Raw genomic sequence first — 19066 nt, 5'->3', positions numbered from 1 at the left:
ACTGTGGCAGACAGCTGCCCACCAGTTTATGCCCCCAACCATAGGGTAGAATTATTAGCAGTGCAACAGGTGCATCTAGGTAAGGATATGTGCTAAGGTGACCAAGTCATCCTGGTATGCCTGGAATTTCCCTGGTTTGGGCACTGGAAGCCCCTCATCTCAGGAAATCCCTCGGTACCGGCAAACTAGCTCAGTCAGTCACCCTACACCTGGCTGAGTTTGGGCCGGTGAATGTTGGTGAAAATGATTACACCACGTCCAGGCCTGCCCCACAGACCAGAGAAACCTCTTAAACGATACTCCATTTTTTTGTTTCTCCCGTCCGCTGACTTGATGTTAACACCCAGAGCAACTTGGGAAGCCCTGTGCTGTGGACGGCAGAGCCCCTGTAAGCCTGGGGCCCTGAATGACCACAGAGAACAGATCCCACTTAATGATTCTATAGTCCCTCCGCACAACCCAGTGACTGGAGCAAGAAATAAACTCTTGTGTTTAGTCACTGAGACTTGAGGGCTTATTTGTTATATCAGTTAGCGTAATGGTAACTAATACAGCCACGTTTTCAGGGAGACCTTCCTAGACTACCATATTTAAAATCGCAATGACTTCCCCTCCGCTCCTCTACTCCCACTCCCTATTTCGCACTCTTGCTTACTTTTTCTCCATAGGCTTATCACCATCTGACATAGCACCTAGGCTTCATGAAGATGGGAAGTGTATCTGTTGTGTTCACTACTGTACTTTCAGCATCTATCCAACAGAACTTTCTGTGACAATGGAAATATTCTACGCCTGTGCTGCCCAATGTGGCAGCCACTAGCCACATGCATCTACTGAGCACCTGAAATGTGGCCAGTGTGACTGAGGAACTGAATTTCTAATTTTAGTTAACTTAAATTTAAATAGCCACGTGTGACTCATGGCTCTCTTAGTGGACAGTGCAGATCCAGAACAATGGTTCGGTGGAGCCATCCATTAAGTGTTTGTTGAATGCAAGAATCAGTGAATGGATTCAACAGGCTTTTGCTGAGTCTGTTACGTGCCACACGCAAATGAGACCCTCATGACTCAGGGCATTGGTCAGGGGCTAACCTGGGAGATTCACCGAGATCTTCTTAGGTTTATTATTCTATGAGTGGCTAGCTCAGTGTTTGAGAAGCAAACCCAAATGATCACCCTTCTCTGTGAGTTCAAGTTGGACAAGATTCATTTCTAGAACATGTTATATTCGATCTGGGTGGGGGAATTCTTTCCCTGCCATTTACAACAGTAAAGCCAAGATAATGTCAGAGAGGAAAGTTCCAGCGCTCTGTGTAGTGTGATTGGAGGATAGTTAGAAAGGCTTCATCTCCCAAGAGCATCCTTCTTCTTCCCTTCTTCCATAGGCCTGAGCTCACCACTCAGAAGGTGATAATTCCACTGTGGCAGAGATGCTATCTGGTCTCTGAAAGCCATGTTTCCATCTTCTCGGACACACGGCCTGACTACATTTCCCAGCTGTGTTTGCAGTTTGGTTTGGCCACTTGACTGAATGGTTCCTTTGCAGGCTATTTTTTTTTTTTCATTTCCCCTCTGGTTTTGAGATTTTCTCCTTTACTGGAGTGCTCTGTAGTTCTACCACATTTTTTTAAGGTGTGGATTTAATTGCTCTTGCTAGGGACAAGACGTGCTTCGTTTAGTCTAAAAACTCATGTCTTTTTTTGGCCCCAGAAAATGTTCAGCCACTATCTCTTGGAATACTGCTTCTCCCCCGTTTCATTTCCCTTTGATTTTTCATTCTGCAACTTTGATTAGACATATGTTGGAACTTGCTCCGAATTACTTTCATAGTTCATTTCTCTTCTCTCTCTCTCCCCCTTCTCCCACTCTGCCACCTGTGGGGTAATTTCCTCACATGTACCATTTAACTCACTAAGTTTCCTTTCGCCATTGTCTACACTACCGTTCAACCCGTCCACTAATTTCTATGACTCTATTTTTCATCAGTAGAAACTCTATCTGGTTCTCAGTCAAATCTCTCTGGTCTTTTTTCATATTATTTTGGGTTTTCATTTTGGTTCTCTCTTTTATATCTTCAACTATTTAAAATATACTTAAAATATCTTTAAGATTATTCTATAATATCCAACTTGGGGTGCTTATTCTCCTGTCTGCTGAACTTGCTAACTGCCCCTCACAATGAGTGTGTTATTCTATACAATCATAAACTTTTATTGTGAATTCTTCTTTGGCAGGTTGGTTTTTTTTTCCTAGAGTCCTGTGAGTCACTAGCTGTGAAAATGGACCTGCGGAGTGGTTCTGCATTTGTTTCAGTTGGGAATTCTGGAGTTTCCAAAAGGTTCTAAATCCGTTTTTATGCTAGTTGTTTGGCTTGGGTTTCCTGCGCCATACAGGAAACATGAATTCAAATTATATACCGAGTAGGGTGTAGTCCTGGGCTTTTCATCTCCTGCAGAGGACTTCTCTCGGCCCAGGGGTCCAGCCACCAGTCTCCTCATAACTTCCCTGGGCCAGGCTTGCTTCCCTGGCAAGCTTGCCATGCCCCTTTTCAGAGCCTGTCTGAGATGAAATCTTCATGGTCCTGGAGTACCTGTTTGGCCTTAGTGCTCTGACTTTGATTCCTTTCTTCTTATCTGGCACTTGGGGATTTCCTTATCTGTTTCTAAGCCCATGTATATATTTAAATTCTGGAGATATGTTTTTTCAGCATTTCTACATATTAGTAATAGAATATGAGCTCAGTCTGTTTTATTGCTGGAAGAAGTCTCCTGTTGATTCTTCTTAGAATGTCTCAGAAGAACTCTCCAACTTCTCTTTTCTCTGATTTACTTCCAGCATTCTTGTGATGGCAGGGGGCTGGTCTATGTGACATTCCTAATATAGACTGAAGACCCCATTATACAAACAGATCATAGAGACACATAATTTATGCAAAATTAGTCTCAAAAAGACATGATATACTTGTGTTTGCTCTTTTTTAATGTTTTATTTTTTAAAAAGATTTATTTATTTATTTGAAAGAGAGAATGAGAGAGAGAGAGAGAGAGAGAGCACATGAGAGGGGGGAGGGTCAGAGGGAGAAGCAGACTCCCTGCTGAGCAGGGAGCCCGATGTGGGACTCGATCCCGGGACTCCAGGATCATGACCTGAGCAGAAGGCAGTCGCGTAACCAACTGAGCCACCCAGGCGCCCCGATGCTCTTAATGATATACAATGTAAATGTCAGACAGAAGCTTGAAAATTAGGGTCAGAAAACCGTGACCTTTGCATTCTGCCAAATATGTCCTTGGGATAAATTGTGTTTTTATTGCATTATATTCTATTACACCACTGCAATTATATGAGAGTCTCGTTGAAATTTTGAATGCTTCTATCATTTTAAATATGCATGTATATTATATATGGCAATTTGATCATTCTATAAACAAAACTCATCATATAAAAATGAAATTGAAAAATGTGATTAATTCAATAACGCATAGAAATACGTTGCAAAATACTAGTTAGAATAAAAAAGAAATTATATGGCTTTTAAAAATAAACATCTGTAGCAAATTTTGTTCAGTATATCAATATTCCAAGAGAAAAATAAAAAGAAGAAATTCTCAAAATGATTTCTGAAAGCTTTCATGTTTCTACCAAGCCATCTCAGTAGTATACAGAAATCATGGCATGAAACTACTCTTGAGTTTTTGCAAACAATAATTAAGGCATAGCAGAAGGTTTTATTTTTCACGTTGGATGGTTCTGGAAAAAAAAATGGTAAAAAGGATCCCTTTGGCTTTTGTGTGCTCCCTTGAGAAAAATGTTGATAAGAAAGAAAGATGGAGAAAAAAATGCTGGAATTTTATAACACAAACAAGACACACAAGCCATTTTCCGAACTTCACACTGTTCGGGAGAGTGACAAAACACCAATTTCCACAAGATGGTCTGTCTTACAAATATGGAACACTTCCCATGCAAATAGGTATCTGGGGCATTCTGGGTAAGCCAGCCAAAATGGGTAGCAATAGCATGTAAATTAAAATAGCAACGTTCCCCATCCTGAGTATTCACCCGTGCGCTGCAGAAAAGGCTGCCAGACCTTCCAATGACATAAATCTCACGTCTGCAGCCTGCTGCGAGATCTCGGAAAAGCACCACTTCCAGCATGTAGGGTTCCTTTGTTGGTGACATGCAGTCGGGAGGAGGAAATAACATAGCATTTGGTGTCCTCTGGGCAGGTCTGGGAACAGACTTGTGCTAGGTCTCTGTGCGGCTTTTTCAACATGCTCACGATCTGCACGTGCTATGTGCTGCAACGTGCAAGTGGCAGATAAACAAACCTGTGCCGATTTCCAGGCAAACGCAATTACCATTTTAGGAGAACCATTCCATTCGTCTCAACCCAGATGATTTGCGAAGAGACGAAGTGCAGGTTGTCAGGATGGCTTGTAAGACAAGCACTTGACCCCAGAAGTGCAGATGCAGCCGCATCTTCAGGCGAGGCCCGGCTGTTGCAGCAGGTGCGGTCAGGCGCTTTGCCCGTTCCCCCCTTGTCCTCAGCACTTCGGGGCGTTCCAGCCTGACTTCCACTTGCCAGAACCTGTATTTCTGGACCTTTCCTGGCCCCTGAAGTCTGCACGGCCCTCCTCGGTGGCAGGCCAGAAGTGCCAGGAACCGAAGCCAGTTGCCCACAGTGATCACCGGCTCCATACCACACTCTTTATCGGCTGCCCTCCCTTCCCTCTTTCACTTGCCTGCTCCCCTCTGGTGCTCCCTCTGACAGATTTCCAGATCATCTCTGTGTATGGGAGACCTTGTTTCTGAGTCGGCCTCCGGAGGAATCCAAGCTAAGACAATTATCTCCTCCCAGAGGTCCTTGCAACTGGATGCTTCAAGATCTGAGGGCTTCCGCGGAGGAGGACATCTATTAGAATACTGTGCCGGTAGAGCATACATTTTCCATTTTACCGTTCGTCTTAAAAGTTAGTTTTGCATTCCAAGCTCACATCGGTATACTCAGCATGTTTTTCTTCCTTACTGCTCGGGTCAGACTCGCTGCAAGGTTCCTAATGCTTCTAGATTACCGCAGTTTCTCTAGTACCGAAAACATCCTCAGGCTCCCTTCAGACGATGGTGATGCCACTAATAGCTATGACCGGAAGCAACTCTTTTAGAGGACAGCCCCAAGAGAGGGAACCGGACTGTGTTTGGAAGCAAAGTTATGAGTAGAGGTAAGGCCAGAATTGAATTAATATTGAGCCACATACTTCGGAATTAAACATACCAGGTAAAATAATTAGGGCCTTTTGAACAAAAGTAACAAGAGTCATTCTGATCACTTTGGGTCTTGTGGGGTGAAGAACGCATGTGAAAATAACCATCAATATGACTAATGGGTCTTGAGCACCTAGTATGTGGGAAGCACTAGTCTAAGTGTTTTACATGTATCAACTGATTTAAACTCCATAAAGTGCTGAGAAGTAGGCATTATTATCCCCATGTTATGGATGTGGGAACTGAGAGATTAAATAAAGGTGACCGTAATCCTGCTCTTGTGCTTACACCAAGAAGGAAAAGCAGGAACAGCAGTACAGGGGCCCCCGAGCGAGCCTGAGTGGAGACCTGGGGCCTCTTCACAGGCAGCTCATGCTTCAGGGCCGCCTTCTCTGGGCTCTGCCATTTCTCTCACTCAGTGTCTTCCTCCTTGGGATTTCCTGTCTGCTCCTGCCAATCAACTGCCTCACCTTGTAGCCTGCTAATCTCTTGGCTTCTGCCTGGGCAAAGCTTGTTCATGGTCACGGCCACTCGTGACCCTTCCTCCTCAAGGCCTTTCTGCCCGCCTTCTCTTAGGCACCTTTCCTCTGGGGCTCTCATCCACCTGCCCGACTCTGTACCTGTAACACATCCAAGCTCCCCAGGAGGACTGGGCTGTACTGGTGAATCGGTCATCTCTATTTCTGTGGGACTTTTACTGCAGGCTACCTCTTGGCTTCTGGTCACCTATAGATGTGCTGCTGCTGGGACATGTGTCCATCTCTGCCCAATCTGGTGTGGTCTGAAGATGAGGTCACATGGTGGCAGAAGGATGACCTCTGACTAAGGAACTGCCTAACGACAGGGACCATTCAGAGGGGCCTACAAGGCGTGGCTGACGGCCAGAGATGTGACATGCCCAGTACCAAAGGAGACCCCTGCTGAAGATTCTGCCAAGAGTCACTGAAAACCAGTCAGTGGGCTTAAAGAGTATGGCCACGTTTTGCCTTGTTTCCTCCTTCCCTAGACTTCACATCTATGAGAATCAGGGATTCTAGAAAAGTCTGAGTGCATATGAAGCAGGTAGTTGCCTTTACCCTGCCCCGGAGACACTGAGTGCAGGGGGAAAAAGATCTTGGGGGCATGCCGAGCAAAGGATGTCTCTATCTTGTGCATGTTTCATGGCCTGGATTGGACTCTGAAAACCATGTTAGGATCCTTATTTGAAAAGGGGTGGATAAAGTGACAAGGGTTTTTTTTTTTTTTTTCCTTTGTAAACCTTTAAAACTGAAGGACAACATACATAAAGACAAGTGCACAAATTACAAGTATACAGCTCAGTGAATGTTTACAAAGTAAACACATCTGTGTAACCACCAGCCAGATCAAGATCTGTAACAGGAGGCTTTTCTCAGGGCTCTGGAAGTGCTCGTTACCATTCCATAGTTCATAGGTCATAGGATCATAGAAGATGCTTTGGAAACAATCAGGCCACATCATCATTTTTGCATAAACTAAGCCCCAGAGTGGCCAAATGTCAGGCAAACGGCCACACAGTTAGAGAGCATCTGGGTTTCTTGTTTCGTTTTGTTCTAAAACATCAAGCAGTTTTTCTGTTGCTTAACGAAGTCAGTGCCCATGGATAAACCACCCCACACCCCCACTTCTATTTGGTTGCTCCACATGCCTCGTTAACTTTTCTTATTTTGTGCTCACTTTATAGTCCAGCCATCAAGGACTGTGATTTCTCCAGGATCTCCGTGTCCAGCATGCAGAAAATAGCTCTCCACACATTTCAGTAGCCAGTGCCAGCCCAGGGCCATGTGGCATAGGTCAGCAGCGGGCGTGGGGTCAGTGCTCTACCCTTCCACAGAGCGTCCGCCTCCACCTTTCCTGCGGGCTTCAGCATTCTCAGGAACTGGAACTCAGGCCATCTACGGTTCTCATGACAGAGCTGACGAGCCAGCCACCAGGACTGGCCTTCGCCTCCGTGACGTTGAGGTGTGGCTGGAAAGCAGCCACCTAGCCAGGGAGTCCATCTCCCACACTCGCGGGGGAGGCCCTTTGACTGCTGGTTACCAGCAGAACGTGAGTGCAAATACACTTTTCACTTCTGGGCTGAGGTGGTGAAGAAGCACGGGTGCCTTCTGCAGACTCTCTTTCCCCATCCGCTGATGCTCCAGACCTAGTTCAAGATGGGGGGAACTTGGGCCCCCAAGGGAGGCCATGGAAGGCCCCTTGCTGAGCAAGAGCCCTGGCAATGGATTTGACATCAGTCAGAAATAAATGGCTAGTGGGTTCATCTACTGAGATTCTAGTATTACCGTAACTAATACAGTTAGAGCAGCGATGGTGGAGGGAATCTTAACCTTTTCAAAGGCCATCTTTAAAATCATCTCTTTTGCTTTTTTCCAGCTACTAAAGACCACCGCAACCCAATCCCCTTACTTGTGTAGGAAGGACAATCCTTAGACATTCTATGTAGAAAGATAAGGAACTGATCTTTTTTATATATAAGAAAACATTTTCTAGAGTCATGCACCTTTTTCAGGATTGTTTCTACGAATCCCCAAGGTGTTGGGGAAAGACTGGTCCCCGAAGAGCAAGGAAAGCCCAGAGTTAGTTGCTGAGCTCAGCGTGGCACCCTGTACTTCCTCATTTGCTAGAACACTGAACTATCATCTGAATTTGTGATATAGTTTTAATTAGCAGAAATGCAAATTTCTTTTTTGGAAAGCTCATCAATAAAGAAAATGACATTTATTCATAGTGTTCTTTGACCCATTTAAATAAGACAAGTTTTTCTATAATGGAAATTAAAAAAAAAGACACATAGAATATGACAAGGGAGCACCCTTCATAGGGTTGATATTGGGAACAAGTAAATAATACACAGCACTGAGGCGACTGTTTTATGAAGAGTTTTCATCTCACACAGAGGCACCAAGACAGTGGCTTCTGGCATTAGAGCACCTGAGTTCAGATCCTGTCTTTACCATGTACAAACCAAGTGACCTTGGGCAAGTTCTTTAATTTCTCTATGGCTCAGTATCTCCAACAGTAAAGTGGAGACCCACAGATGTCTATGTCTTAGTGTTGTGAGAACGACATCACTTAACACATTATTCAAACTGTTGGAAGAGTGCCTGTCACCCAGGAAGCCCTCAATAAACATCAGCTATTGTTATTACAATGGCTTGAGGCCCTGATTTGTCTGTAATATATCTGGACTCATGTCATAATATAAAAAGAAAACCAAAGAAGTGCCTCCCTGGGTCGATCTGGGGTCCTTTCTGTTTCTCCCAAGAATACCCAGAGGCAGCCCTATGGGGTTAGGGACCACCCGAGGCCTTGTCTTTTGACACTAACCCTAAGTTGAATTAGTACTACCACACATGTTTAAGAAATTTACTAATGTATGTTGAAAATTTCAAACACTCTTTGATTTCATAACTCAATTTCTGGGAGTGACTCTAAATATATTCTAAAGTGTCTTATTTGTTCTAGATACCGAAAAGGCTATAAGGCTCTAAGGTGTCATTTCAGGGTGACTTATAATAGCTGCAAATTGGGACTGCTCAGGTTTCCAATAGGATATGGTTTAAAAAAAAAACAACAACAACAACAACCCACGGTAAATCCTGTTGATGAAACTAACACAGGAAAATGGTGATTGGGAAAACTGCAATAACATGGAATACACTTATGATATAATATTAAGATGGAAAAAGTAATATTCAAAATCCTACCTGAAACATGACTACAACTATGAAAAATGAGCCAAAAGTGACAGGAGGAAAGAGACTGGAAACAGGGCTAGGCTGGGGTTGGGTCTTGGGGTGTGGGGGCTAGGGACTAGGGCCTGAGACTAGGGCCTGTCTCATTTCAAGAGGTGAAGTAAGGCTACGCTGGTATCCCTGAGAGGGCCAACAGCCAAATCGAGGGAGGCTAAGGAAGGCATTAAGTCCAAAGGCTGCAGAGCAGCTCAGCTTCTGGGTGTGGAGACTGGAGTTAAGGGCCATGCAGGGGGAGACAGGAAGGGTCCTGAGAGATGGTCGCTAGCAGCTTTAGGGGGGTGTGGGGAGAGTTTGGCTGGTTTAAAGCGCCAGTGAGAAGGCAGAGGTAAAGGAAATAACCCTAAATATCAGCAAAGGTTGCATTCGGGTGAGGGGGCCTACTTTTGATGCTCTTTCTCGATTTGTATCTAGTTTTCCTATTTTCTTTGTTAAACATATGTTATCTTTATAATGAAAATACATTTATTTTATAAAAGCCTATGGTACTCCTGTATAGCTAATACCTCTATACATGTACACTGGAATTGAACAATTAAGTAAATGGATGGCAGATGGTGGGAGCCAGGTTTCTCACTGTTAGAGTGGAAATTTACAGATCAGTAAGGAGAGGAGGCTAGAATGATCCATGTGGTAATGGATTAGTTGGAGACATCAGTATGAATTTAGGTTTAGCTTAATATAGACACAGATGGATATATACAGAAATATTTATAGAGATGTATGCATGTATGGGTTAGTACACACACCTATATTTCTCTATTCTGTCAGCTGAGAGGTCCTAAAAGAAACAACACCCCAGTAACAATGACCAAACCTACTTCCCAGATACTGGTTTCTAATACTAGTCTCTAATAAAAGGAATCACAGCTCCTTGGAGAAATGGTTGATTCTAGGATTTGGGGCAGGAAATATATACAAAAATGAATCTGGAGTATCTTGTAGTGCCAGAAAGTAAGGAAATGCTCTTCCCCCACCCCTCCTCTGTCTGTCTGTCTGTCTGTCTGTCTCTCTCTCTCTCTCTCACACACACGCACACACACCCACACACACACAGAATGATGGAGTGATGGAGTATGTTAAATGCTCACAAGGATCAACTGAAAAAGCTCCCAATCACCAAAGCTGGAACAATTTGAGCAATAAAATACATAAAGTAGTATTAGATTCTAACCCAAAGTATAAAATAAATACTCCTGAGTCTCTACTGGTATAAATAAATGATTGAATATCTTAATAAATGGAGGAGAAGAGATAGTCTCCAGTGCAGAAGAATCCCAAATAAATTATGTAAATATTCACCCTCAAGGAGGTGGAGCACAACTCCCCACTCCTTAGGTGTGGGCTACCCATAATGACTTCCTTCTAAAGAGGACAGTATGGAAAGGGGAAAAAGGACTAACTTTACAGTGGAAAAATCTGGCAAACTACTTCAGCCAGGTGACCAAGGCCAATATCATCAGTCATGTTGATAGTATGTACCCTTAATACGATGCAATGAAAATGGCACTTTACGTCTGTGATCTTCCTCCCCAGAGTCATAACTCTAGCCCCATCGTGAGAAGAACATCACACAAATCCCACTACGGGAGCATTCTACAACACACCTAACCAGTACTCCTCAAACTTATCAGGGTCATCAAAAAGAAGGGACATCTGAGAAACTGTCCCAGCCAAGAAGGGCCTAAGGAGATGTGACAACTAAAGTCATGTGGCATCCTGATATCCAAGAAAAGTGGCATTAAGTAAAAGCTAAGGAAATCTGAATAAACTATGGACTTCACTTAATACTAATGTATTGATATTAGTTCATTAATTGTAACGAATGAACCATACTAATGTAACGTGTCAATGACAGGGGGAAAGGAGGGTATACAGAAAATCTTTACACTATCTGTTCAACTTTTTTATAAATCTAAAACTATTCTAAACAACAAAGTACAGTTGATTCTCATTATATGTGGTAATTACGTTCTATAAAATCTCCACAAACACTAGCTGGTGAATATGGAGCCATTACCCCTATCTGTGAACCTCTGGTCACAACATTTTTGGATCAATACATAACCTTGTTTTATGTGTGTTTCTGTTTAAAGCCACCTCATTTAATATACAGTTGACTCATTAACATTGAATTGATGGCGAATGGCACTCTAACCCACACCCGAAAGAAGCTTCTCTAACACACATATTTTTTCCATCAGGCACAGCTCGGCCCTCTTGCACGAGAAGGCACCTCAGCGCTATGCTTAGGGACCATTTTAAAGACATTGCCCACAAAAGGCACAAAAAATGCAAAAACCGTGACACTAAACAGACCACAAAAAGGACCTTCTTTCTGCACAGTATGGGAACTGCTGATACAAGAAGACAGAACATCACCTTGTTCCACCCCAGGTGGGAACACGTGCATTGGGCCACTCAAATGGTTCACCCCGTGCACATGTCACCAATATAGATTTTGGGGTTACAAATAAATTTTACCAAGTAGGTGAATTCACAAATATGGAATCCATGAATAATAAGGATCAACTGTACATTAACTTTTAAAGGCCTGTGAACATGTTCCCCAATAGGCTAAGTTCTTTCCATAACCCACTACAGATTTCTCACTTTTGAATTTGTCTAACTCTCTGAAATTTACTTATTTATCTATCTATTTAGTTATTTATTTAGCCTATACCCATGCCATATAATAACCACATGTGGCTACTGGTGCTTTCAATGTGGCTAGTCCAGCTTTGCGCAGTGGCAGTATCGTAGCCAATGAGGTTTATCCGAGGTGCGATTATTGCTAATGTGGCTAGTCCAAATTGAGTTGTGCCATAAGGATCCACAACAGATTTTGAAGACTTAGCACACAGAAAGGTAAACTATCTCGTTAATGATTTTTATATTGATTACACATAGAAGTGATAATGTGTTAATATAATTGGTTAAATAAAATATACTATTAAAATTAATTCCACCTGTTTCTTTTGACGTTCATAATGTGGCTACTAGAACATCTAAAACTACACAGGTGGCTTGCGGTTTATTTCTACTGGACAGCAACAACCTACATCATCTCTAGGGGAAAGGAATTCCATCATAATATTTGTAGCATGGGGACGAGCATAGGACTATAAAGTCATTTTATCTTTAGAGGGACCATTTAATCCCCTCCTTTTAAGAGGCTAAGGCTCAGACTGGTGAAGTGCCTTGCCCCACTTTCACACAGGTGGCTGTTGGCACAGGACTCAGAGCTCTGTCTGCCACCTTCCAGTCTAGTCTCTTTCCCCTTGATCTTCTCCCCTGCATGCCCCCACCCTGCCCATAAATACAACCAAATAGCCTGCATCATTCTGCAAGGGAAAAACAGCATTGGCTATTCCCGAACTGAAAGAGACAATTTCATAAAATCTTACTAGATTTCTATAAGTGGGGCTGTCAGATTTACCAAATAAAAATACAGGATGCCCTGTTAAAATTTGCATTTCTGAAATGCAAACTTAACTGGGTGTCCTGTACCTATTAGTATAAGTATATTCCACTTAATAGTTGGGACGTACTTACACTAAAAAAAGCATATGTTGTTTCTCTGAAATGTACATTTAATTGGTGTCCTGTCTTTAATCTAGTAACCCTACTATAAAGCCTTTGAGGAAAAGAACCTTTTGCTAATTTCTGCCAGGCACTTAGGCACTTATCGTCTGTGTTCCTCCAAGGAAGAGCACAACCCAGTGAGTCATCCAGCGGTTCCATAATAAACAAGGGAGTCTCGAGACTTGCCTTGCCCTCCGTACGCTGCTTCGGCTGTCAATGCTATCTTTCTAAACAGCCAACTTAACGGAAATCAAGCCGCAGATCTTAACTGTCCCTCCCAACCTTTATAATCAATTTGAGTTGGGCAAGATGCCAGCTTTAAAAAATGCACAGAACCAATTCTTGTAACTATGGAGATAAGAGGGAAGGAAAAACCCAAGGAAACAGACAAGCTTTCCTTTTCTTTACAGAAGCTCTTCTTAATGTAATGGGCAGCAACTGGTACAAACATCCCAGCCATTTCCTGGACATGTATACATATCAAAGAGAGCAAGGCAAGAGTTTGGTGGATTTCACATTTTATGATTTTGCTTTCCTTCGTTACTATTATTTTGTAGCATACTAAGGGGGGGGTGACAGAAGTGGTCCATCCAAGGCACAGACAAAAAGGGGGTACAGGTAATGAGGGATTCACTGCCTGTAGAGAAATTTAAAACAACAATAAAACTGACTAAAAGTTGTTCTGCTTTTTATTACCCCATGTGCTGGCAATTCTAAACAGTGTCTCTGATAAAATACTCCTCCTCCTCACCTACCCTTGAAAGTTCTGGTATTAAGCAAGGTCGTTGACCATTTTTCAAAAAACCCTGCTTTACAGAGCTTTGCTTATTTGTCGTTTGTGGGGTGGGGGGTCGGGAAGAGGTGGAAAGGAGAGACACAAGCTAGATGGGGGTGCTTAAGCCACCAAAACAGCAAGGGCTTCCGTGGATGCTGATCTCCCTCTCGGGAACATGTAGGGCTATGTCTTAAGGTTTCCAAGGATGAAGAGGCAATATTATGGTAAAAGGAGCACTGGAATTGGAGTCAGAATACCTGGGTTCAAGATGTGGCTCCGTGTCCACATAGGTATGCAACTGAGCAAAAAAGGTCTGGCCGCTCTGAGCTCCAGCCTCCTCCCAATCGAACAGACACTGGAGCCACTCCTCCACCTGCTACTTCACCGGCTCAGTTTGTGTACTTAAGAGATAAAACCTACAAAACCCTACAGGTGTGTTCCTTATCTTCAAGATTGAAACTGAACCACCACCTATCACAACCTCACTGTGACCCACAAGAAGGGGAAAAGAACAAGCGGAGGATGAACAGTTTCCTTCAAGAGCATGACCCGGACATTCCACGCATCACTTCTGCTCTTTTCTTATTGGTTAAAATGGAGCCACATGGTCTCACACTCCTGCCACAGAGGCTGAGAAATGTAGTCTTTAGCTGGACAGCCAGGTGTCCAGCCGCAACCTCAAGCTTCTATTTCTAAAACTTGATAATGGATATTGTGTAATAATATGCAGTTCAGTAACAGTTATTGTCATCATTTTGTAAGCTAGAGGACAAAATAGATTGTTTGTTGATTATTGCTCTGACGAATGAAACAAGAAGAAAAGTCCCATCTTTCCACTGTGGCTGATGAGTTTTAGGTGCATATCCATGTAAATAATCGAGGTTTCAATGGAGAATGAATTCTTAGAGTAGTGGATTTCGAAGCACTTTCGTCTGGGACCCGTGACTGTTCTCCCAGGAGACCTCGTCAGTGTGAATGTGGACCCATCTTATGAATACAGTCTTGTGCCTCTCAAGGACTGAGCCCAAATCCCAGGAGAAACATGGAATTTAGAGCATCGTGCCACTGTACTGACCCCATCCCGCAGGCTCATAGCTGCGAAAGTGGTACATCATCTGGTTAGTGCCCTATCATCCTCGAGGTCTTGTGTCACTGCCTCCATAATTAAACACAGACCATTAGCTCTAACCCACTGCACCCACATCAATTATGCCAGTTTGGATAACAGCTGCAGAAACCCTCCTTTCCTGTCTTCTGCCTCTCTGGAAATAATCCTGCTTGTCTCACACAGGTATAGTTGGAACTGCTTCGGTTTTTACAAGATATCAAATTAGCAAGGCTGCAGTGCCACAATGGAACAGAGCTTTGCTCTTCCATACACTGACTAAAAGGTAATTTAACCTCTTCCAAAGGTGGTCTAGCCAATCCCCGGCAGCACTGACATTGTGTTAATGAGAAGTTGCTCTCCAGAGTGATCAATTAGCCCTCTGAGACGAGTGTGCAAACCCATCTTCAGTGGATGGCCCAGGCTTAAAAAGCAAACTTGGTGGGTTCATCACCCTCTGCCCGGCTCAGTTAAATCTGCAGGGACTCATGCTCTGTATCTGAAATCCTGGAGCTGCACAGATGGAAACGCACACTTGGAGCCTCCTCGGTAACGCAAGCTGCCCCAACGTGCTGGTTTCCTCGCATGTGCTAGGCAAAGGGGACTGCAGCTCAGCAGCGAGAGGGCTGCTTAATCCACCTCATTGCTTGGAGAGAAGAAACTCAGTTTACCACGAGAAAGGAGAGAACCAAGCCAAAGAGTCTCAGAATGTGGGAGGACCCTGAGCATTCACTTAATCTAAGGCTTCCCTTTTACCTATGAGAAAACTGAGGCCAAAGTTGCAGGAAGCTCAAACAGCAGAGACGGACGAGAATCCATTTTCTCTGCCAATGCGGTCACTCTTTTTTACCCCCCTCTAGTCACCCCACCATGCTGACTACTACTTAGACACCAGCTGCCCCATCACCTGGAGACCCTCAGGTGAAGAAAGCATATTCATCTCACTTGAGAATGTAAGCCTCACTTCCGCTAGCACAGCAGACATAAATCTCAATCCACAAAGTCAGGTGAGCAAGACACACTGCTTTGGGTTTTGGGGGTTTGTTTTTTGTTTTTTGTTTTTTCCTATAAAGCAACCGGCCCCATCCTGCCAAGCTGGAAATTCAATCCCAGGCATTTCTGGGTCCTCTCCCCCACTATTCGGAGTGCACCAAGGTTCTGGGCCTCAGGCAGGTCTGGAGGTATCACTGAGATATCACAGATCCAGCCCACAGGGTCCCTTCAGCTCCCCAGGTTGCTGGTTCTGAAGCCCTCGCTGGCTGGGAGCCTAGGCCTTGGTCCTCCTTCCCTCAGCTTCATTGTCTGAAACCTGCCTCCTCTCTTGGTCCTGTCAGGATGAAGAATGTAGGGACCTGTGGCCCCCCAGGCTCTTAGACTTATCTCTCCTGTCCTGAGCCAGAGGAATTTCTTTTTAGTCTTAGAGAAATCCTTTTTGTTCTCCTCAAAAGTGTTCTCTCTCTTGCCTCACACTCTAGGACACCATTACAATTCCCTGGAAGGATCGAGCCTTTTGGAAATAAAAGCCAGGAAGGGAAATGTTTTGCAGGTAACTTCTACTCTTGGTATCCAACCCCAAATCTTCACCATGACAAGAACACAGAGTGGGGGAAAGAAGGGAACTATGCAGGGAGGGGAAAAATAATTACTTCTCAAAAAATCATACTGCACACGGTGACTTCAAGTTCCATGAAAGAACGAACAACCCAAATTCCAGTTCATTCTTTCTGGGAAAAAGAATGCTGGGGGAAATTGTCCCAGCTTCATCTTGAAAGGAGCATGAAAAGCAAGGAGTCATTTCTCTACAATGAGAGAGGCCACTAAGTAACCTCAGAATGCAGCAATGACTGCACCAGCTCTCCCGCCTTCCTTGCCACTTGATTGTTTTGTAACTCCTGCCACTTCTCCAAAACAACTCTGTGGAAGGTCCCCACTCACCTATTTGTCTAGTCCAGTGGCTGACACTTCATCCTCATCCTCTTTGACGTTCTTCTCACCCTCCCTGAAACCCCTCTGTGCGATGATTGGTGATGCTGGATCTTACTGGTTCATGCTCTAACTCTGTGACCATGCCCTCTTTATCCCTTTGCTGGCTTTTCTTCCTTTCCTTTCCTTTCCACTAATCAATGGCATTCTCTAGGGAGCTAATCTTAGCCACCTTCTCTTCTACCTCTACTCGATTTTCCTCCTTGTTTAATCCACTCCTACAACTTTTATTGTCTTTGAATCTGCACCTCTAGCCCCGCTCAATTTCTGGAATTCTAGACCCAGAATCCCAATTGCCTTTTGGTTGTTTCCCAATAGATGTGCCACCCACACCTCAAACTTGCCATGTTCAAAACCGAACTCATCTTTCTTCCCCAAACCAGCTTTTCTTTGTGACTTCCTTACTCCATTAACGCATCACCATTCTTCCAAACTTTGGCTCCATCTTTGACTCCTCCTCTTCATTTTCTTTATACCCCGTACTGTTTGAATCTGTATAGATTTTACCTCCTCAAATGGAATATTCCAGGTATTATATCACAAGTACAGAATAACATGGAACTATCCATCTGCACATTTTTGCCACTAATGCCGTATAAATTAAATTAACTATGGCTATAATTTTGGCCTTTATCCCTCCATAATTTCTCCTATACAAGTATGTATTTTTTCACAAAAGGGATCATCTTGTTTGGAATTTTTTTTGTCACTTACTACATCATCAATATTTTCCTATGCCATTAAATGTTCTTTTATACAGCGATTCTCAAATTTTAAGAGCATATCAGAAAGATAATCTGAGGGTGCTTGTTAAAAAAGTATTTCCCTGGATGGTTCCCCCAGAGACACTCATTCTGTATTCTGGGGAGGGTCTATGAACCTCTGTGTTTAAACCAGCACCCCAGAAAATTCTAATGCATAAGGTTTTCAGATCCCAAACTGTTAGCACAATTTGTAAGGATTCCTTCTTTTTCTTTTGTTTACATTTACCATAATTTATTATCAATCCCCACTGACATATATTTAGGTTGCTGTCCAATTTTTTAATATCATTTTAGTTCTACGCTGACTTTGATTTCTAGGCTCTCTCTTTACCATTCCCTCCACCCACCCACACATATAATTATTCATTAGGATAAATTCCTGGAAGTAGAATTCCTGGGTCCAAAGGATATACAAAATTATAAACTATACATATAGTAACATATGCTATTATAGTATTCATTATATAATTATACATAATGTATCAATAGTATACTTTTTTTTCTATTTTAGAGGGGGAGAGAGAGAGGTGGGAGGGAGGGGCAGTGGGAGAGGGAGAGAGTCTTAAGCCTGAGATCATGACCTGAGATGAAATCAAGAGTCAGATGCTTAACTGACTGAGCCAGCCAGGCACCCCTATTAATAGTATAATATAATAAATAACAAAAATTAATGTATTAATTATATGACATATAATGTAATAATACATATGTTAATTTATATATGTTCAGGTGGGGTTTTCTTTGGACCCTCACACAAGATTTACATTTATCCATGTTAATTTCATCTGGTTATATTTCACCCATTGCTTCAAGAGTCACATTATTTTATATCCCTACTCTCCATTGAAAGTATTTGTTATTTTTCTGAGATTACCTCCTGCGTATCTGATACTGATATCTTCTACACTTCCTTCCAAATTATGGATAAGAAGGAGTGAATAAAGTTGAGAAATGCCTTCCTGCTCCACCAGAAACCTATATTACTTAGCATACTTGTTCCTTCTTTAAACAGTAACAACTTAATTTTAATAGTGATTGGCTTATGCTTCTCCATATCATCTTTAAGGTTCTAAGAACAGAACTTACCATATGTTTGCTGAAGTTCACATCCACTGCCATCTATCTCTTGGCTCTGATCTACCAATCAAAGGAGAAAAATAAGTGTATTGGTTTCTTATATCCACATTAATGCTATTTAACATGGATTCATAATTCTGTCATGGCCTAAGGCATGTGTTCAGTTTGTGTGTCTGAGGGTGGACTGGGGGCTCTGTCTACCTAAGTGGGGAAAAACTGTTGATAGCCCCTCTGGTGGCAGAGGGAGAGAGCAGGGAAAGGAAACAGAAGGTAGGATGCAGTGGGTTCACAGTAAAGGGAAGAGGCTGGGAGGTGAGAAAGAGAGAGAAGCAGAAGAGGAATGTCAGTTGCCTGGTGGTGTCAATAATGATAGCAATAATAATAATTATCTCTAATAGCAATGAAATTTATTATGTGTCTAGCACTCTGCTAAATGCGTCATACGTATGAACACATCTATTCTCCTAACAACTTTGAAAGGTGAGTGCTATTATCATCTCCACTTTGCGGATGGAGAAACTGAGGCACAGAGAGACTAAGAAACATGCCCAACATCACAAAACTAGTAATCAAGATAACCAGGATTCGAACCTGGCCATCTGATGCTCCCTCTTAAGCATGCAAACTGCTCACCACAGTACATACCGTGTGCCACTGTTAACTACATTCTACCTACTATTATTATTTGTATATGTACACACACACACACACACACACACACACACACACACACACACACACA

The 19066-nt window shown here is 43.0% G+C and overlaps 2 pseudogenes; both read left to right on the top strand.

The window, feature by feature from the left end:
• The first annotated feature begins 7062 nt into the window (after positions 1-7062).
• The window catches only part of LOC112812628 (protein Mdm4-like), a 16030-nt pseudogene continuing 4026 nt past the window's right edge, over positions 7063-19066 (top strand).
• LOC112813030 (U4 spliceosomal RNA) lies at positions 11773-11903 on the top strand (annotated as a pseudogene).

Source organism: Callorhinus ursinus, unplaced genomic scaffold (genome assembly GCF_003265705.2).
Source record: "Callorhinus ursinus isolate GAN/ISIS: 27379988/994484 unplaced genomic scaffold, GSC_fseal_2.0 scaffold16, whole genome shotgun sequence".
In the NCBI taxonomy this organism is placed as follows: Eukaryota; Metazoa; Chordata; class Mammalia; order Carnivora; family Otariidae; genus Callorhinus; species Callorhinus ursinus.
Note: the sequence above shows the minus strand (reverse complement) of the source record. Positions and strands in the feature narration are given on the sequence as shown.